The 20,592-nt window shown below is 39.7% G+C and overlaps 1 long non-coding RNA gene across 1 annotated transcript; it reads left to right on the top strand.

The window, feature by feature from the left end:
• Positions 1 to 10,009: 10,009 nt before the first annotated feature.
• Positions 10,010 to 12,778, top strand: LOC136855737 (uncharacterized). The gene is made up of 3 exons (XR_010858115.1): positions 10,010 to 10,249; positions 10,463 to 10,542; positions 11,692 to 12,778. It is a non-coding gene; the product is annotated as an uncharacterized lncRNA (long non-coding RNA).
• Positions 12,779 to 20,592: the final 7,814 nt, after the last annotated feature.

Here is a 20,592-nt window from a genome sequence, read left to right as displayed (position 1 = left end):
CTATTTGATTCAGGCTAAGTAATTCCTCCGACACAATGCAGAACATGAAATGACCCGTTTAGAGAACGTTTCTAAATAACTGATATATTTGACTGAGCTGGAGTTCTTGGTTAAAGGAGTGTTCTCCTACATCATCCAATCGACCATCTTAGAGCGAGACTTAAACACGAGTTGATGAATGATTTCGTCAATTAATCTACTTCTTTCAAGGGACTTCTTAAATGTATGGTTCATGCTAACCTAGTATGATTATGAATTCCATCCCACGATGAGTTTACTACTAGTGCCATGTTGGCAGGGGGAGGGACAGTGCCCGCGAAGGATTCGTGTTTTGCAGTGCATAGGCGCATAAAAAATGCACTGGTCTTAATGGAATGTATCTGCTATGTGTGTGTTGAAGATTTGAAATGAGAAATGTCGACAAATTAACTACGACTGACACTAGGACAAGTAGATAACCACATTTATGCAAAGGTAGATGAAGTGAAAGATAGGACATTGGTAAAATAGGAGAGGTATTTAGTCCAGATGCCTCGAAATCTTCGTATGCTTATGAGGATGAAGAGTGCCAAGATGGATCTTTTGAGTGTTTAGAAGCATCTCTAAGATTTTGGGGTTCTCGTTGCAGAAAAGCTTTGGTAATGGTCAAGGATTACAATGAATAGTCTGACGTAGGGCTAAAGATGTTTAAAGTTGTAAATAACAAGAGAATTCTGTGTCAGTCTGAATAATGTAATAACAGTATGAAAGAGAAAAGCTATAGAGTAAACTGTTTCAAGTTAAGTAGGCTTGCACCTAACACGAACAGTGTAGTGTGCCCGCAACTGTGTTTGTGGAGTGAGCGCCTGGGTATCAGGAACCAGAAACGAACTACTAGACGCCGACGACAATGAGCAGTGTGTCAAAGAAGAAGAAGAAAGATGTGGCTGAAGTTTTTGGGAGTAATTCATATTGCAGAAGACAATTGCCATGAATTTTAATAGTTAGGGGAGAGAGATTATGCTGCGCCTAAGATTGGTATTGCTGATGACGTAACTCTGAAAAGGCTCTTTCCCACAAAATTATGATAGGCCTATGTAACATATCGAATGAAGAGTCAAAGGAAGATCTTATGAGCAACCTGATTAACAGATATAAACATTTGCAGATAGTCGAAAATATAGAGAACAATGTTTCAAGTATTTTTTGATGGACGAGCTGGGACCATATAATGTAGGCAATAGATATTACGGCACCGTGTTTCTCTTTCGCCGAAGATAAGGCCACATAGAACAGAAATACCCAGCTAAGGACCTCCTATGTTGGGGCAAATGTGCAACAAATCATAGTACAACGGATTGTAGCTTACAAAAAATAAATAAATAAATAAATAAATGCTTGAGATTTCAAAAGTCTGACTTGGGGAGACTGACCATAGACACTAATTCAGAGTGACTGAAAATGAAATGTGAATTTCCGAGCATTAAATTAATGGAAATAGAACAGTTGAAATTAAATTAAAATTTGGCTGAATGTCAGAGCCTCCGTATAGGAGGTACTGTAACTGAGGCGTTCCATTCAGATAAAGATTTTAGAGTGATACTTGAGAGCCTGTGGGAAATGTGTCAGTACGATTTTAATCCCTGGCTCAGCAAGATTATGGAGGATGGCTGAAATGAGACACTTAAGCTCCTGGGCACATCTTTATTCCTCAAGTCGCCCGCTTCTGTTCTATACAGCAGCAACAACGCAACATGGCAGCAATACGCAGAATGTTCTCAAGAGTTACGGATACAGCATATCACAGAAAACTGTTTCTTTTAAAACATTAAGGAACACACACGCTGCAGTGTCCCAAGATTGTTCCAAAACGGATATTGAAAACATTCATATTTAGTGGCTACTATACCAGCAAAAACAAAAACTAAATTAATTGACTTTTGGTGTGATCCCCAGGAGCGTCTTCCTCTGACGGGGTGGCGACAAGACTCAAAATTACAACCAGGCAAATGTATTGTGCAGTTACAGAGTCCACTGATATACTGTTTGTTAGTTTGATGTCTATCATTTTGCTATTCATTAGCTTCATACACATGCAATCATAATCATAAGATAGCTTGCGTATACCATATTGCTACGTATATATCAAATCAGTTTGGAGGTCAACCCTATGATTAAGAATGGCTCTGCTTCAAGGCTTTTTTTTTTTCTTCAAAATTATGATCAAATTGGGAAATAACGGTAACACGAATAAAAAAAACTGTAAATATAAAAGTTAAAATACCCAAATATGATTTACGCTCGTCACTCAGTCTTGCACGGGTTCCAATTGGTACGCCACTCAGCCTTGCACGGTCTCCAATTGGTACGTCTCTCAGTCTTGCACCAAGATGAATGGGCACGTCACGTAGGCCTGCACACTCTTGAATTGCCATGTCTCTCTGTCTTGCACGCCCTCAAATTGATATGTAGTTTTAAGCTTGCACACTTCATTATCTTTCAGGCATCCTCAACTCTTCCTGTCTACCACGGGCAAAATCAGTGATGAAATCGCAAAAGGGGCAGTGAGGCCCAACTGCAAGAGACAGACATGGGGGTCAGGGGATACAAAGGAAGGATGGATGGATGGATGTATGATATTTAGGGCAAAAGCCCAGGCACTGGGGCCAACAAGGCCATTCAGCGCCGTAATGGAAAGAAAATAAATGTTAAAGTTATGAATTCACGAAGGAAATGATTAATAAATAAAATGAAGTGATGTGACCAATAAATAAGGGTATGAAGTTTAATGAATGATGTGCTATATACATAAAAAAAAAATTAATGTCATTAAAATTCTACGTGATGTAATAAATTATTAAATAAAATTAAATATCGTTAAAAATTTTAATACACTTTAAAAAAGAGATTATAGCAGAAATATCTGCTTCATCTCCCAAAATATCAGACAGGGATTTACCCTGAAAATATCTCTCTCTTTGGTTAAAATATCTGGGGCAGACCACCAGAATGTGCTCCACTGTTAGTGTCTCGTCACAGTAAGCACACTCTGGAGGGCTGCTTCCTTCAAAAATAAACTGATGGGTCAGACGAGTGTGCCCAATCCTTAATCTCGTTAAAATAACCTCTGTTCGTCTGTCAAGCTGGAATGACGAAGACCACGGTAGTACATTATCCCTAATATTTCTATATTTCTTATTATTGGCAAGAAGGGGAGAAGTCCACCTTTCTTGCCATTTACTAAAACATAAGATCTAATGGGACCTTTTAGATCTGTATGAGGCACTTTTTCTAAAAGAGGTTTCTGATAAAATACTAGCAGCTTTCGCTTCCCTATCTGCCATCTCGTTTCCGCGAATCCCCACGTGAGAAGGGACCCAACAGAAAGAGACTGATTTACGTCGACAATATATACGAAAAAGCCACTCCTGAACTTTTTGAATTAATGGATGAAAGCTATTAAATTTTTTAATAGCTTCTAAGGTGCTTCTAGAGTCTGAGTATATGACAAAATTAGAGTCACTACTTTGAAAAACTAAATCTAGGGCAGACACTACGGCTGTTAATTCGGCAGTAAATATTGATGCAGAGTCAGGTAATTTAGCTGTGTACGCTGTATCACCAAGGATAACAGCGCAACCAACACCACTATCTGACTTAGATCCATCTGTATAAATTTTTGTAAAATTAGTATGGGTAACATCGTGCTCTAAGAATTTTCCCCTAATCTCTTCTACAGTGCAGTCCTTTTTATTAAACAGTTTCTTACATATTGATGCTTCTGGGATAAGCCATGGAGGATTTACAGGATATTCTACTTCCAGGACTTTCTGGGATTTAAGGTGATTGTTCCTAACATCCTCATTCAGTCGAATTTGGAATGGTTTAGAAGCTCTTGTACCAGAAAAACTTCGAGAGTCTGTTTCCTTTAGTGCTTGAAAGGATGGATTTTTGGAAGCACTTTTCATTCTAGCCATGTATCGCAACCCTAGCTCTTGCCTTCTTAGATCAAGGGGTAAATGATCTGTGTCGACATAAATGCTTTCAACAGGCGAAGTTCTAAAAGCCCCTGGGCATATTCTCAACCCCATGTTGTGTACAACATCCAGTTCCTTTAGCTTGGTTTTACAGGCTGAGGAATAAATCTGACAGCCATAGTCTAGCTTAGATCGACACAGAGAGTCATATAGCCTCAGAAGGGATTTCTTATCAGCCCCAACTAAATCCAGAGACAACCTTTAAAATATTCATAGATTGTTTAACATTAAACTTTAGGGCATTTATGTGGCTAGCCCATGTTAATTTATGGTCAATAGTCATCCCCAGAAATTTAACTTCACTCTAAGGAAGGATGGACCCTTTTAAACTAAGTGTGGGAACCTCTTCCACACGCCGGCACCTGGTGAATCTTACTGCAACTGTTTTGGAAGAGGAGAATTTGAAACCATTCTCATCAGCCCACTTAGTAATAGCATTAATAGACCTTTGCAAATGTTTACATACAGACAAGGAATCATATCCTGTGCAGTATATTGGTAGGTCATCGACAAAAAGCGAGCATTTAACAGGGGCGAGATTTTTTCAATCACACTATTTATTGCCACTGAAAAAGTGTTACACTTAAAACGCTTCCTTGGGGAACTCCTTCCTCCTGCATAAAAGGTTGGGCGAAGGAGTTTCCCACTCTTACCTTAAAAAGTCTGTCTGATAAAAAGGAATATATAAACCTGACCATTCTTCCACATATGCCCATCTTGTGCAATTGTTTCATGATGCCAATTCTCCAGGTAGTGTCATATGCTTTCTCCAAGTCAAAAAATATGCCAATGGTCTGACACTTTTGGCGAATCCTTGCTGGATTTGGTTGGTCAGCCTCAGCAAGGGATCAAGGGTGGAGCGGTTTTTTCTGAAACCAAATTGAAATGGCGATAGTAATCCTTTGGTCTCCAGGTGCCAAACCAGTCTAGTATTTATCATTTTCTCCATCAGCTTACATACACAGCTGGTAAGAGCTATTGGTCTATAGCTGGTGGCTTGGGAAGCATCTTTATTAGGCTTTTTAACAGGGACAATTATGGATATTTTCCAGTCCTTGGGTAAAATTCAGTTTCCCATATTTTGTTTATAATCTTCAGTAAATATTTTTGGCATCATCTGGGAGGTGTTTCAGCATTTCATATATAATTGTATCCTCACCTGGAGCTGTGGATTCACTTGAGGAGAGCGCCTCACGAAGTTCTCTTAGGGAAAATTTGTAGTTGTATGGTTCAGATTTTCCTGAATCAAACTTCAGACACATTTCAGAATTCCTAATTCTTTGAAATTCTGGAGAATAATTGTTAGGGCTGGAAACTTTAGAAAAGTGTTTTCCTAGCTCATTGGCAACTTCAGTGGGCTCTGTGATTAGAGTGTCATTTATTTTTAATGAGGGCAATGGTGACGCTACAAATTTTCCACTCAGTTTCCTTATTTTGTGCCACACCACTCTCAGTGGGGTCTTGGAGTTTATTCCATTAATATAGTAAAGCCAACATTCTCTTTTGGCTTTCTTATAAAAGCGCCGCTGCTTGGCTAAAGCACGTTTGTAGATTAATTTAGACTGAGGGGAGCCACTAGTTTTGTAACGTCTGTAGCATTTCCTAGTCACTTTTCTCAAAAAACCACATGTCTTATTCCACCAGGGAACTGCAGGTCTACGAGGTTTGCCTTTTGTTTTTGGAATCGAGCTTTCAGCACTCTTCAAAGTAGATTCAATAAAGTAATCATAGGCATCTAGATGAGAATGAAAGGACTCAAACTCCCTATCTAGATTGACACCCTTACTAAATTTATCCCAGTCTGCGTCCTCTACCTTCCACTTAGGTAAAACTTCTGATGGAGCATTCAGAGCATATTTCAAATGGATCGGGTAGTGATCACTTCCATTTAAATCTTCATTAACAGACCAATTAAAATCAAGGTGGATACTAGTTGAAGAAATACTAAGGTCCAGTGCAGAGAAATGATTATCGTGAATGTTGTGGAAAGTCATTGACCCATTATTATACAGGGTAACATCATTCCTGTCAATAAGGTCTTCGATTAATTTCCCTTTACTAGCTAAAACCGACTTCCCCAAAGGGGGTTGTGGGCATTAAAATCACCTAGCAGAAGTAAAGGAGCTGGAAGTTGGTCAATTAACGACTGAATATCTCCAATGTTAAAATCAAGGTCTGGTGGAAGGTATAAGGAGCAGATTGTTATCCTCTTTTCCAAAATGACTGAAATAGCGACAGCTTGTAGTGTTGTATTTAATTGTATTGTGGAGTGCTGTAGAGATTTATTAATAATAATTGCAGCACCTCCATGGGCACGATCACCAATTGGGGGATATGATTTAAATATTGAATCATTTAGTCCAGGATTATAAACAGAGTTGCCTAACATAGTTTCCTGTAGGCATATAATCCCTGGATTAAATTCATGCATTAAAACTTTAAGGTCTTCTGTACGGGCTCTGAGACCTTTACAGTTCCACTGAAGAATATCGAGCAAGAATGCTAAGGTGGTAAAATGTGCTACTTCCCACTCCTTGGAGGGGAAGTACTGTTCCTAGGGTGGAGTGGGAAATTCTCCTTTATAAGAGATTGTTTTCTTAATCCCTTTTCATCTGAATTGGTGTTCAGGGTCTTTGGTTGATCTTCATATTTTTATTATGAACCTGATGTTCAGAATTATTGCTGTGGTTCTGTGCACCACTAATCCTATTTGTCTTAGGGCGGCAAGACTGAATTGAACTCAGATGTTTTTGTTCTGAAACTACTTTTGGAACCACCTTTCTAGGAGGAGAGATGTCTTCCAAAACACTGAACCCATTTGAAGTTTTTATTATAAAATTATCATTATTTGGGGAACTATTTCTTGTGCGTTTCTTGGTAGTTGCAACCGTAGTTTTATTATTATTTTTGTTTGTGGCTGTGGCGATTGATGGCTCTGAACTAGCTCTATCTAATTGGGATTGTTCCTTTACCTTATTTTGGTTTGAAGTATTTTCAGAATATTTTCCTGAATTATTGGCTGATTTTGGCACCCTTATTTTTGGAGATGAATCAACAGCTGTGGATGTGGTGGAAGATAAATTTTCTGTGCTTTTGGAAGTACAATTTTTGCTATTGGACTTCAAAGCACTTGCCGACGAAAATTTCTCACCAGTTTGGAGATTTTCATTATTATTTATGGTTCGAGAAATACCAGGTTTGTGATATCTTCCATCAGACACAGTTATTGGTGGCCTTACATTGTTGGAAGTTTTCATAAGTTTTATTACAGAAGCATACGTAGTGTTGGCACTTTTGTTTGCCCCCATTACCGTGCGCTTTGCTTCACTAATGCTAATATGTTCATTATCTGCCACTGCCAACACTTCTTGTTCAAATTTATATCTGGGACAAGCCCTAGAATTTGGTGTGTGATCACCCTTGCAAAGAAAACAGTATCGGGCTGCTTTGCAATCATCAAAATTATCGTGCTCTGCAGAGCACACAGGACATCTTTTATTGTTATCGCAAGAGTTTTGAATGTGGCCATATTCAAAGCATTTGCGACACTGTCTAGGACTTCTTTTATATTTTTTAACCTGCATCCTCTCATGGCCAACAATGATGGTATCAGGTAGGTACTTGGAGGAGAAGGTTAAAAGGATAGCTGCATCACCACCCAGTTTTTTTACATGAGATACACAAGGAGGGCATCGATGGAGAATCTCTTCCTCTTTAAAAACATGCAAATCTTTTGAGTAAACTACTCCTTTCAGTGTATTAAAAAATCTGTGAGAAGAAATAGATTCAATATTTCCACTTTCAGGAGGTTTAAAGTTAGCTAACAGAACTGCTTGAGTCTCATTTCCAGCTTTTATTAGAAGGTTCTTTCCATACCGTTTCAAATTTCCAATGGGAATGGAACCAACCTTGCTCTCAATGCAGTCAGCAGCTTTATCAAATTTTCCCTCCCTCCTTGTAGATAGCAACATGCCATAAAGGGGGAGGAAGAGCTCTGGTACATGGGACTGGTCCATGTTCTTCAGCCTTTGGAACAAAGTCAAATGGCTCGTCATTCAAGTTTTTCACTGAAAACACTTTCGTGCTGACAACTGAGTCATTTAGAATGTGGCCATGTAGTCTTTGTTGTGCCTCACTAGCTTCCAAGGGAGAGGAAAATTTGATAAAAGCACAAAATGACTGCTTATCTTTTTCTAGAATTAATTTAATTCTTTCCACTTTGCCGAATTGCTTCACTACACTGTATAAACATTCGTAATCTAATGATAAGTTTACATTAGTGCAATAAAGGACCCTATTATTTGAATCAAATCCACCAGATTTATTAACACCCTGGTGTCTCAGTGTTTGGTTCTGTCCAACAGCCAAGCCCGTATCCATGTTCATGCCAGAAGTCGTTGCCAGTGCCGTTAAGTCGTCAGATCCAGGGGAGGGAGAACTAAAAGCCAAATCCATAAGTTTAAACCAGTCCACATGCAAAGGTCCAAAAAGTGCACACCCGACACCCAAGAGCCCCCGCACAGACCCCGACAGCATATCAAAAAGGACAAACTGGGCAGCTCTACTGCTCAGCTTCCCCACCCCAACACACTCCCAAAGCCCACGAAGAGACCCCAAGATGCCAAGCATGCACACATCAGACCACCACACACAAACTGGTTCATCCACCCACCCAAAACTGCTTGGTCATATCAAGAAAGTATCGTAGATCAGTCAGGTATTCGCATTCTCCACCAATGGCACAAGTGAGAGTTGACTCCCAACAGTCCACCCCATACCCTACCCTTTCAGGATAGCACCAGTACGCTTGCAGTGGCCCAGGTATAAGCCAATCCGCCTGCTGGGAGTTCTGCCCCCACTAATGGGGACTGACTCCCCACTCCAACCGTACTGGTGGGCTTCCGGACAAAAGCCAGGAGTCCCACCTCCAAGAACCAGCCCCCCCTGGATTCCGATGGGCTGATCCCCATCACCATCTCTTAGGTCCAAACTATCTCGGGTGGCGACTCAACCACCACAACTCCCACAATTAGCTTCGAATGCGAACCCCTTCCAAAAAACGATCCCTTCTCAGACTCACCTAAGCAGTAAAATTTTGCGAATGTGGAAATGTCCACGCCATTTAAACCAAAAACTATGTAGGATGATTCGTCAGGACCCGGGCCCAAAGGCCAGGGTCCCTTAGCCCCTCACCTCGTCAAGGCGTCCTACTCGAGGGGATACAAAGGAAGGGGTAGGTAGGGCATACGGCTTCACTCCTTAACCTGATAAATTATGATGAAAGCGAAGAGTAGAAATATGAGTCTTTTCTCAATCAGTACGCGAACAAAAGGGAAACGAAAAAATCGGTAGAAATAATATTTTAAATGCCCAAAACAGGGATTTTAAATGCTTACTCAAAGGAGGCAGTTAACCTCTAGACCGAGATAATAAAGGAGCCACAAATAGCAGCCTGGATATTTCCGTAATTAAAAAAAAGCGATATAACTATCCTGCATAAAAACTCGGGTATCAGTTTCACAGCAGCAATGCAAGGGCTAAGTACGTTTAATTGTAGTAATATTCAATTGTCCTTGGTTGCGAATCATATGCAAGTGTAGCAAGTTTTATGTAATGTATATACGTATATATAGATGTTTCATGATATATCGTTATGACAAAATATCCACGCAAATTCAAAGTTATTTCATCGAAGTGATGAAAAGAAATATGCGACAGGCCTATGCTACAGATGATTTCGCGAGTCCTAAAAGAAATTACAAGTTACGTTCAGGAACATCTCTTCATCATGTGCCGTATTTTGAACTTCCATGAGAGACAAGCAAAAGAAGGGAGTAGGAAAGAAAATTGCTTGAAAAATTAGCGATTTCAAAGATATCCATGGATCACATTCGATCACGTTCCGAGAAGCCAGACACTACTAAGGCTGGACTCTTGAGAGTCCTTGGCAAATGACAACATCGTTCGACTTCGGACCGGACATTTGAAGCTTCGGGCATTCTTCTGTAACATCGTTCTCGGCGGTAGACGTTCGATGGGAGTTTGCTAAGTGATTTTTTTTTTCTCGGGAGTGGCGCGTTCTTTTCCTCCTTAATTTATCGTATCGTAATTGATTTTGTGAAGTGTATACAAAAAAGCCGCTTATCACGCGAATATACAACAGTTGGCGCTTGGGGTAATCGTCGATTGTCACTTCGGTGGTCAAGCTATAAAAAACCCCGGCCTTCCGCGAGGTAACACTGGAATTTTACTATACTATTGTTAATATTGTACACTTGTTCTGTTTTTTTTTTTTTAATCTTGTTTCGGGTTTAGTATCGTACAGGTCTTTTGCAGTCATGTAACTTATTTCTGTGGGCGTGTATGCAATGTGACGTGAGTAAACGCCCAAAATTTACGAGATTTAGGGTAAATTAGGTCCAGCTTAATAGTTTTGTCTTTTCCAGGATGATTTTAAGTGTTTGACTGGGTTCCTGTTCTAACGGTGAAGCTTCACGCGTGATAAAGCTGATCTCTTTATCAACAGGTATGTACGAGGTATTTTTTAAAGCTTAGTTTTGATATTTGTCAAATTTCCCTTAATTTGTAAGGTTACTTTAATTTTATAAATTTTCTTTAATCGTCATAAATTTACTTGTAAATTTGTAATTTAATAAATTAACTTGTAATTTTGTAACTTAAATTTAATTGTAATTTAATGTTTTTGTCAAATTTAATTAAATTTTTAGTACCTTTTTAATTTGTATTTACTGTTCGGTATTATTTTATAAGTTGCCAATACACGATATAAAATTGTAACCTACATTTTTGAAAAGAGCTCTATATCAAATTAAGACTTATAAGGCAAGACAGTTCCAGCCCCCCACCCCTTCCATAACTAATACGGCAAAATTGTAACCAGTAAACACCCCTGGGTTAAGTGGTATTTTATATTGGCAACATATAAAATTTTACCTTAACTTCACCTTATCCTCCACCCCTTAGGGGAGGCGCCCCGAGAGGGGTGGGGGAGCCCCCATATGTTCTGCATAGTAGGTCGTAAGACCTACTATGCAGGTTCTTGGGTGGTTATTTGCCGACTAATCACTTTCTTTCAGGTGTTAAGTTCTTAGTTTTCTGTTTAGTCCAGATCGGGTTCATATCGGGGCGCGACTCATATCGGGGCGCGACTCATATCGGGGCGCGACTCATATCGGGGCGCGACTCATATCGGGGCGCGACTCATATCGGGGCGCGATCATATCGGGGCGCGACTCATATCGGGGCGCGACTCATATCGGGGCGATGGTTATCTAGGACACCTGATATACACGGAAACTCGTAACAGGTATAAATGTTTTCCCTTAAATTAAAAACAGCACACTTAGAAATAGTTATTGATAAAATAAATAGGCGAATCTTTAGTTTAGTGATCATTTAACTTTAATTATTGAACAGCATCCAATTAAATTCAGTTCATACTAGTTACTGTTCGCCCAGATATCCACTCTCAGACGGCCGTCATAACTTTTCAACGAAATTTATTAATTTACTTTGTACTCGTTAAGTCAGTTGGTTTTTGTACTTGAAACTTTAGTTTCAAGATTTTTTTTTTTTTAGCCCCCAGAATGCAAATATTATAACAAATTTCAGCGAGGAGTTAATAAGCTTGTGGATAACTACGTATAATTTTCAGACACTACAGATGAATCAAGAAAAGTGTGGCTGTGAAGTAAAGATGTGCAGAGCGCGCCTTCAGACGGTGGCTGAGAACCCATTAGTTACTATCTTCAACAGGGTAAAACTTTCACAGCACTCCTGCGAATAAAGTGAAATAGAGAATTGTCCTCTGTTCTATGAAAGCCAGATCCTTATCACAAGACTGCGAGAGTTGTGCTTGCGACAGAATGTTCATCTCAAAGATGGTGTTGGATGGACTGCCGGCAACATCAAGTCTATCACGATTAAGCGGTATTATTTCCGGCCATGAAGCTGTTAGGCAGTCAACTTTAGGCCATATGAAGTTTAGGCCGTAAGACATGGCAGAAGCTCCTTGGGACACGGTGTTTCGTACTAGCCCGTCGGGGCTCAAAGTAGTATACAACCATTTCGGCCGTTTGCCAGTTTGGATCTTACGGCCGAAACGACCAGGACCCATTTTGATATCGCGCTATTGTACTGCGAATTTGAATCCTGGGAACCATTTTTGCAATCATGCTGGCGTAGATGAGGGTAGAATTCTAAATTTCGCCTCAACAGGGCTGGATCTTTGTGACTGGGCTAGCGATGGCAGTCAAAATCACAAACGCTAAGAGCTACAGGGTACGAGGAGTTAAGATACTAGCTTTTAAATCGAATAGGTACTTAACAGATCTTCAACAGCTTTTTGCTTACAGTAATAACTAATTTCATGTAAGGGAACACTACAGTTGTATGAAATGAGCCTTGTTGATTTTTTGGGTGGAATGGGTGTTTTGTAAAAACTGTTTTACGGAGAACTTCCTGAACGTGATCTACAGTGCTTAACTTTGTAAAAGTAATCTGTAAAATCTGTGAACAGCTGAATTTTATACTTAAAGTATTGTAACACAAATGCTTTGTCAATACATGACTTAGTTTACTGTGACTATGAAATTTATTACTATTAAAATATGTACAAGCAGTTTGATCAGGCTTACTGAGTAATTGGGTATGAAATGTGATTAGTTTTTGTAGACTTTTATTTAGTAATATGCAGAAATCAATAGGGATTAATGGAACTTCTGTTCTAAGGGTTGTGTTCTTTGGTTAAATAAAAGCATATGGGAAAGAGTGTGTAAATTGCCCTCATACGTCGCATATATATTACCAGTTGTATACAATCTGCATTCAGATAATAATTTGAATAAGTAACTTATGCTCTGCTGTCTTCTGAGTTACTCTTCACCCTGATATTCAGCCTAAAAGATATGATGGACTTGGAAAAAGCCTTAATATGATTTCAAGAGTGTCCCCATGATTAGTAGTATTTAAAGATTTCCTGACAGAGGTAACAAGTTTTTCATTTTCTCAAATTTCTACAGCAAACTTAGCTAGGCCATGAAGTCCAGTATAGTAGATGAAGTATTTCGTCTAAAGACAGGGTTTCGCCGCAGCTTTTTTTAAACCTGCGGTTGGAGTTACTGTTGCACACTAAGAACTGTCCGACGACGACAGTTTGCCACAATGTCTCATTTTGAAGTGACTCGTATAGGACCCAAAAGAGGAAGAGCCTCCAATTTTTCCAACTGAAATATGGAATATTTCAAAGACGACTTCAACTAGCATGACTAGACCTAATAATAGCCTTGGTTTTCATAATGCCTTTTAAAATTGTTTCATGCCAACATCCGAGTACCTGGAAATTAATAAAAACAAATCCACTATGTTGGAGGCGGTTTTGATGCAGAAACAAAATTAATTTGGAACGGGGAATGCAAGTTACTTCAAGAGAAGTTTACAAAGGGTAACAAGCGCAAGATAACTGTGACTTGAACAGTATGATCTTTGCCAGAAAATGTTTCTAAAAACCCGGGGCGTATAATCTACACCGATCTGTTCTTTTAAGTAAATTGTTTTTACACGGACATGGTTTTTAATGTTTATTAGTTTCCGTTGTCCACCCCCCCCCCACCACAAAATTAGCCTTTTAATTTTATTTTTCAAAAACATAGTTATTTTATACATCTTATGAGTTGTCCTAAAAATCGATTGCCCTAGATATCAATTGTCTAGGTATGGCTTGTCCGATATGAGTTTTCGGGAATGACCTGTACTGGTATCCGCTGCCCTGGCAGTTTAGATTAGGTATTAAGTGTTTAAATGTGCTTGGCTACCCGTAACTTAAGTTTACAGAAGCTCCCAAGGATGATACTATTGAGGAGTCATCTAGGTGCACGACTACTGCCCTTTCACCCTTCGAACCTGGAGGATGGAAGGGGCTATCTGTCCATTCTGAGATAGCAGCAGGATCAGGTAGAAGACGATCAAAAAGGGCCTCATAAGCTTGACGGACTGGAATGATGCCCTTGATTTTCTTGGAGGAGCCAGGTCTCTTCTTGAACCTCCAAATGGGACGCTCATGGGAATGTTCATCAACATCCACCGAAAGGGGGCCAAAGAGTGTCCCATCAGCAAAGACTATGGATCCGGGATCCACACCCAAGGACATGCCATCCTTTAATGGTTGCCAGCCCTCTGGAACAAGATCCATTGAAAGCTTCTCAGTAGGAGGGTCAGCAAAAGTAATCGACGTTGAGGGATGAGGACAAATCTCGTCTGATGCATGAACCTGTGCCACTACTTGCTCGAGGAAAATGCTTATGCCTCCAAACGGCAGTATTCACCATTAAAACAAAATTCTGTACAGGTCTGGCGTCTTGGTATGTTTTACTTTAGGACTTTAGCTTCCTGAAAATGGATTAAATTATGGTTAGGTTGTCAAGTTTTGGCCAGTATTCAAAGGTCTTGCCCGAATTTCAGTTTTTAAGTGTCAAGTTGAAGTTAGACTTGATAGAATTTTCAGAGGGTCCGAACTTGGTATTTCTTGATCTCGACCGAAAATTTCTGGTTATGGGGTTACAGGAAGCTTTCTAAATGTACGGGTCATTTACAATAACAGGACTTGCTTACCCAATAGCTGATCCCTTGCAAATTATCAAAACTTCAAAATTTTCCCCAGAGACTGTCCAGAGTAATGTTTGGATTTCTGCTGTTTGCAGATGGAATTTGTTTTATGAAGTTTTTCAGTAACTATCAGCTAGGAACTTTCAGCTCCTGTTAACAGATGGCAGGGAAGCAATTTTTTGTTTAGTTGAAAGTATGGAAATTTTAAGTCGTGGGTCTTTTTTTTGCACAGAATAATTGGAATCTGTTTACTTTGTGTTGTAGTCAAGTCAAGTTTGTCAGGTATGTTGGTTGGTTTTGATGCCATTAGGGTACTCATAGCATAAGCAGTGTATTGATGATGCTGTCTGCTAACATTGAGTTTGTATGTTACTCTGTAAATACAGGCAATGAGTTTGTTCTATGAATACAGGCAATGAGTTTGTTCTATGAATACAGGCAATGAGTTTGTTCTATGAATACAGGCAATGAGTTTGTTCTATGAATACAGGCAATGAGTTTGTTACTCTGTGAACATAAGCAATGAGTTTGTTACTCTATGGACACAGGCAATGAGTTTGTTCTATGAACACAGGCATTGAGTTTGTTCTATGAACACAGGCAATGAGTTTGTTCTATGAACACAGGCAATGAGTTTGTTCTATGAACACAGGCAATGAGTTTGTTCTATGAATACAGGGAATGGGTTGTTCTGTGAAGACAAGCAATGAGTTTTTCTCTGAACACAAGCAGCGAGTTTTACTCTATGAACATAATGTTACCGTATGTACACAAGAAACGAGTGTTACTCAGTGTACACAAGCAATGAGTTTGTTACTCATAACACAAGCAATAAGTTTCATAATCGTGCACAATCACTGAGTTTGGAAGTTACTCTTGAATACTGGCAATGAGTTTGTAATGTTACCCACGAATGCTGGCAATAGTTCTGTGATGCCCTTCATGAAAGTGAGCAATGAATTTATTTTCCATGAACTCTGTCAAATGCGTGTTTAGGCTATCCGTGAACACAGACAGTGAGTAAATGGTACTACCAGCACTGTGATTATGGTGCTGTTCATGATCACAAGCCACTGAGACATTCATACAATCCTTGGATAAGGGCAGTACTTTGTGGGGCTGGTCATAACATACAGTAAGTGGGAACTGTGATACTGCTTCCTTGAACAGTGCGTTGTGGAACTGTTCATGAACTCAGGCAGTGTCTGGGATGTTATCCATAATCAAGGCATGAGTTTCCAGTGGTATCCATCAACAAGGCTTTGAGTATGTGAACTGTGATGTTTCCTTGAACAGTGCGTTGTGGAACTGTTCATGGACTCAGGCAGTGAGTTGGGGATGTTATCCATAATCAAGACATGAGTTTCCAATGGCATCCATCAACAAGGCTTCGAGTATGTGAAATACGCATTAACATAATGTGGTTGTGAAGATATTATCATATGAGTTGGAAGTAATTGTCGGTACCTATTAATTTAGTGAATGGCAGGCTGCAATGAACGTCAGTGTTCGCCAAGCTATCCACGGCAATCAGGTGCTTGATCGTATTTGCTGTATAGCACCTGAAATGTTTAAAAGGTCATCAGGCAGTTAACGCGTTACCAAGATACACTTCTGAATACAGTAGACTAAGGCAGGAGCTGTTGAGTCTTTTTGATAACGATTATTGGCAAAACTGATCTATGATGTCATCATGTCCTCCCTAACAAGAGCTCACATTACACAACTTCGTGGCTTTATTTTAAAGTTCAGCTTTTTGTTTAACTTTTACCTGAATTCTTGAAAGATCAAAGGTATCTTTTCAAGAATACGACTTTGATCGTTATGGGTGGGTTATCTTAATTTTGGTTTGGGTGATTTTCAGAATAGTTCATTTTCTAGGTGTTAGTATACAAATTTCTTTTGAGTGGTTTTCTACGTACAGTGAAAGTTTTTAACGAAGTGGCTTCAGAAGTAAAGTAGCAATGTCAAGTATAAATGTTTATCATACAGCCTTATAATGCATAAATATGGTATAAAATGTAATAGATAATCTTACTCCAGATGGTTACAAGTTTTTAGTAGGTAATAAGCTTTTTTTGGGCATTGACTGGAGAAACGTAACTCATTGTTTTCATAAACGAATTATCTTGAAAGCAAAAGATATCGTACTTATTTCAAGAAATATTAGAGTCAACGTTCTCTTTACGGAGTTGCCGAGTTTTTAAGGTTGATTCACATTGTACCAACACGTCATCGACACATCACGTCACGTCACCGTCCCATCAGCCGTGCCTTGTATTCACACTATCCGTCACAGTCCCATTCAGTTCGTGCCCAACCTCAGCGACTCTAAGATTTAGCGGTATGAAACTTGCTTAAGCACCGTCACATCACGTCACGTCAAAATATTCTTTCCAAAAAAACGTGTCGTGATGTGACGGTGAATGCCGTGTGCTTGATGGTGACGTGTGGTGTGACAAAGTCCATTTGATTACATGTAAGAAATTCTCACGTACTTTGACGTGACGTGATGTGTCGGTGACGTGATGTTATCATGTGAATCGGCCTTAACTGACGTAAGAACACTTTCTGCTGCCGTTGTTTTTCTGTTACAGGTCACAGCAACTTGCTGGAGAAACCATTCTTCAAGAAAATGTGCAGATACGGGCGCGGATTTGCGAAACCTTTCGGTGTTAGGCTGATATTTCTAGAGATCCGAGATGTCGACAAGATAGATGTAATCTTCCGTTCCTTTAATTTCTAAATTTTCCATGCTGAGCTTTTCATTAAAACCCTGATGGGTTTGTAAATTAGGTTCCTCGGATATTCTGCATTCGTAAACCTACTATTTGCCTGTGTATTATAATTTTTTTAAATTAATAAATAATGGGTCTTAAGTTTTCAGTTCTTGATTACTTCCTCGGTAGTGTTATGGGGGGAAACAAAGTATGTGGAATCTGGTTTATCATCCATATAATTACAGATGTTAAAAGTCAAAACTAATTAATCTAGAAATATACAAGACTTTAACAGTATTCACGTGTGAGTGAGGACACGTGAAAGGCGTATATCAAATGCTAAAGTAAGCAAATGAATGTAAGCCACCTTCATGGAGTTGTAGAAAATTCCATTTGTTCAACACTTCTAGTGGAAATGTGGTTTGGGTATTAATTGTGACGACTCAAATGCCCTTAGCTCATTTGTGGGACAACGAGCTGAAATCTGACTCTTGGTACAGTACCAAGAGCGCCGTTAAATGTATTGGGAGCAAAAAAGAAAGGAAAAAAATGTAAATTACGTAATTAAACTACTTTAGAACAATGTGTAATTAGAATGTAAAACTAAATATCAAATTATTTGTTTCATGGAGCTAGTACAAAGAAATTATTTCCATTCACTGGTATATAAATTTGATAATGTGATGATCAGCTACACTTCCGTGGACAAAGGTCTTAAGTTACGTGGCTAAATATCTAGGATTTAACGCAGGTGAACAGAATTTTAAGTTATGCTCTATATAAAAAAAAAATTCTGAAATAGTGAAGGTCAATTCTTGTTAAAGCTTTGCGCGACGCTTTTAATGGTGGGGGAGTAGCGGAGGTCGTTTGGCAAACAAATCTGGTTGACTAACCACATAAAGCTTTGGGATGCAAAGTTCCTTTTACCAAAAACATTTAATAATTTGTTTGAACGATTTCCGTTTAATGGGTCACTTCGATTCTGAATGACCTCGTAGGTCCCAGGGCTTTGCTTTTATGCCTAAATTTCATATTCCATTCAACTGAATACGTCACTAGTATAGGGCAATGGCCGTTCATTTTCACAAAGTATCCATGAAACCCCCGTAGGGTGGTAGCGCCGTCAGTGCACCCCATGCGGTGCACTGTAGGCATTACTTTAAGCTCTTTGCAGCGTCCCTTCGTCCCCTAGCTACAACCCCTTTCATTCCTTTTACTGTACCTCCGTTCGTATTCTCTTATACCTTTCTTTCCACCCTATCCTATCAATTGTTCTCAGTGCAGCTGCCAGGTTTTCCTCCTGTTACACTTCTCAAACCTTTCTACTCTCAGTTTTCCCTTTCAGCGATGAATGACCTCATAGGTCCCAGCGCTTGGCATTAGGCTTAAATGAGCCCTTTGTTGGCCGAGTCGGTTGAGCTTCAGACTGTCATTCGATGGGCAGGAGTTCAATTCCCGCGGCCGGCTGATGAAGAGTTAGAGGAATTTATTTCTGGTGATAGAAATTCATTTCTCGCTATAATGTGGTTCGGATTCCACAATAAGCTGTAGGTCCCGTTGCTAAGTAACCAGTTGGTTCTTAGCCACGTAAAATAAGTCTAATCCTTCGGGCCAGCCCTAGGAGAGCTGTTAATCAGCTCAGTGGTCTGCTAAAACTAAGGTATACTTAACTTTAGGCTTAAATGCTATATTCTATTCTACTCTTTCGATGAAACCAATTGAAAGACTAATGATTCTCAGGACTGGTTGTTTAGGATAGTAACTATTACGGATACTGTCGTCGTAGAGAGTTTGTGAATTTGACACCGAAGAGGAGATAGATGAACAAAATAGTCGAACTTAGTAATCAAAGACCTTTGGAGGATTTTAACATGACTGCCCTTAGATATGGAACGCTTCATGTGGATGTATCATATGAAATGGCATTTGTGTTAATGAGTCTCTTTACTTGCTATCAGTTTCTACTTATTACGGAAATGGAAATTGTAGACCACCGAAGGAACTTTTAAATTAGTGAATGAAGTAAAATACAGGTTATAAAAAACTTATTGGTACATAGGTCCCATATTTTACAAATGAATTCTCAATACGGTTTTTAATAACTAGTTACTCTAGAACAGAATGGTTGCGGTGAAATGTTGTTACCTTTTGAGCTGAACACCTCTAAAATTCTGATATTTCATTCAAATAAGGTTGGAAAGAAAAATATGTTACATAGGTGATATTTATTACACTAAGTAAGCCTTTATAATAACGTAGTTATACAACTCACAAATAAACAAGGCAGTTCACACAGATCGTACGGAGGGCGTTTCCTTCGTTCAGCTTCGCCTCCGGTACGGTGGTAGCGCCGTCAGTCACGTGGTGCACTGTAGGCATTACTTAAGGGTCTTTGCAGCGTCCCTGCAGCTCCTAGCTGCAACCTCTTTCATTCCTTTCACTGTACCTCCGTTCATATTCTCTTTCTTCCATCTGACTTTCCACCCTCTCAAACAACTGTTTCATAGTGCAGCCGCGAGGTTTTCCCTCCTGCTACACCTCTCAAACCTTCTTACTGTCGGTTTCTCTTTCAGCGCTGGATCACCTCATAGGTCCCAGCGCTTGGCTTTAGGCCTAAATCCTATATTCTATTCTAAAGCCAGTCCCAGTGATGTACAATGGGAATTTAGTTCTAAGCTAGAGTCATTAGTCCGAGAGCTATACCGCCACTGTCGTACCCTGCGCAAAGGCGTTGCCGATGGATTTTGGCAGACGGTCACAAGAGGTTGACGGAGGCCAGGGGTCCAGAGATATGCCTTTAGCCAAAACACAGACATGTTAGACGAATATAAAAGGGATGGACCTTCGCAGGGGAATAAGGTTTCTGCTCTTACTGCCGGGCGGCAAATTCCTGAGATGTAAGCTAGAATTGCACCAGCCCGGTTTTTTTGGCCATGCCCCTAGATTAGGTTAGGCTGGGTCAGGTTAACGAAGGAAGATATGTAAGACGTAATTGGGTGTGGAAAACATAATGAAATTATTTTCAAGAAAATTACTTGTTTGGTTTTTAAGATATGGCGTCCCGCTTTTTTTCAGGGAAAGGCCTCGGTACTCTGTTGCATCTCGGGAAAATGCGGCCTGGCTGCTTCCCTCATCGTCGCCTGTTTCATTCAAATGAAAGCATATGGAAGGAGGAGGAATGAGCAAACTATCCATCTTAATAGTTTGGAGGGATGGAAAGGCAGTTTGGTGGT

This window comes from Macrobrachium rosenbergii, chromosome 33, assembly GCF_040412425.1.
Source record: "Macrobrachium rosenbergii isolate ZJJX-2024 chromosome 33, ASM4041242v1, whole genome shotgun sequence".
NCBI lineage: Eukaryota > Metazoa > Arthropoda > Malacostraca > Decapoda > Palaemonidae > Macrobrachium > Macrobrachium rosenbergii.
This window is presented reverse-complemented; position numbering and strand designations above follow the sequence as displayed.